This window comes from Physeter macrocephalus, chromosome 1, assembly GCF_002837175.3.
Source record: "Physeter macrocephalus isolate SW-GA chromosome 1, ASM283717v5, whole genome shotgun sequence".
Taxonomy (NCBI): Eukaryota; Metazoa; Chordata; class Mammalia; order Artiodactyla; family Physeteridae; genus Physeter; species Physeter macrocephalus.
Window position 1 is genome coordinate 49,128,095 of NC_041214.2, and position 2,051 is coordinate 49,130,145.

The following is a 2,051-nucleotide window of genomic DNA, read 5'->3' on the forward strand; positions in this document are numbered from 1 at the left end:
AGGCCCAGCCACTCCGCGGCATGTGGGATCTTCCCGGACCGGGGCACGAACCCGTGTCCCCTGCATCGGCAGGTGGACTCTCAACCACTGCGCCACCAGGGAAGCCCTCCAATTATTTTTTGATAGCCGCATTCACTGAACAAATTTTACTTTAGCTCCATTAAAAAAAGGAGGACCAGGTAAATAGAATTTGACACCATCTGCTTGGAAAGTAGTCATGATGTATCAGTGCCTTTTCCTAGATGATAAAAACTTGGAAATGCTGAGTGCAGATTGAAAGCAATGTTGTTGTAATTAATGCACAGGCGTCTAAGGCACTGTTGGTAAGATGGACAAGGAAATATGAAGGCTGCATGTCACTGCCTTAGGCTTTAGAAAATTAAAGAACACCAGTGAGAGAAGACGTTCCTCCAGGTTTCTGACTTTTCGTTTGTAATCCATGTGAAGCATCTGAGCGCATTTAGTGCACATTATTTATCAAGTACTTCTAGGAATTGTAGAATTAATTAAAGAGAATGTGTTTTGTAATGCCTGTGTAAGCATAGCGTTTCTCTTCATAAGAGAAAATACACTCCAAATTCAAATTTTGTAGGCAGGTATGGCTGATAACTTGGTGTTAAGGTGAGAAGCAAAATGGCATAGTGTTTTCAAGTGTGGGCTCTGTAATTTAGTAGAATTCTGTTCAGCTATTTATTCTATCATTTCCTTGTTATGTGATCCACAATTAATTAAAATCTTATAAGCTTCAGTTTATGTATCTGTAAAATGGGTATATTTGCAGTAGCTGTTTCAGTTATTGATTGCTGTGAAGCAAACCACCCCACAACTTGGTGGCCTAAAACTATAATTTATTATATGATAACGTGGGATAACTAGGTGGCTCTTCTACTTCATGTAGTATTAGATGTGACATCAGCTTAGGTCTTAGGAAGGCTAGTGTCATCTGGCGACTAGACTGAGAACTCAGAGTTCTTGAGCTGTTGACTGGGGGTCTGTGGTTCTTCTCCACATGGCATGTGGAATTCCAAGGAAGAGTATTCCAAGAAGAAAATGGAAGCTTTCAGGCCAGTTAAAGGCTAGGCTCAGAGTTGGCACTGCACCATTTCCACTGTACTCTACTGATTGACTGTGAAGATTAAATAAAATTTGAGCATTTTACACAGATCTTAGTTCCTACCAAGCATTTATTCAGTTTTTGCTTTTTTTAAAAAATAAATGTATTTATTTATTTTTGGCTGCATTGGGTCTTCGTTGTTGTGTGCAGGCTTTCTCTAGTTGTGAGAGCAGGGGCTACTCTTCATTGTGGTGCGTGGGCTTCTCATTGCAGTGGCTTCTATTGTTGTGAGGCACACGGGCTACAGTAGTTGTGGCTCGTGCCGACAGTAGTTGTGGCTCGCAGGCTCTAGAGCACAGGCTCAGTAGTTGTGGCGCACGGGCCTAGTTGCTCCGCAGCATGTGAGATCTTCCCAGACCAGGGCTCGAACCCATGTCCCCTGTATTGGCAGGCGGATTCTTAACCACTGTGCCACCAGGGAAGTCCTATCCAGGTGCTGTTAATGTTGATATTATGCCAGTACAATTACAATTTAGATTATAGGAGATGGCACTATGGCACCTAAAATTAAGGCTTGGGAGACTGAAACTATACAGTGATGACATATTTAAAATCATTTTAAAAATCAAAATGGAGTAACTGTGGTTCAGGCACACAAAAGGGAGCCAGGTGGCCATTGTGGATGTGCTTTCAGACACATTCCTCCATTATTTAGAACCTGTATTTTCTGAACTGTATCAAGTTTATGGACACACTAGCCATTTTCACAACAATATCTGCTAGCACCTGCTAGCTGCAACCCCACCCTTGGCTTTTGCAGCTATGTAATCATTTTGAACCCAAACCCATCCTTGCTTAGCAAGCACCTTTACTTCTTGCCAGCTCCAATCTAACTTTTGACAGTTTATGTGAGCTTGTGACATTTTGTCGCCTTTATAAGACTTCCCCATTTTGTATTCCAGCAGAATATAATTCAAGTGCTTTTGAATCTGTGTCT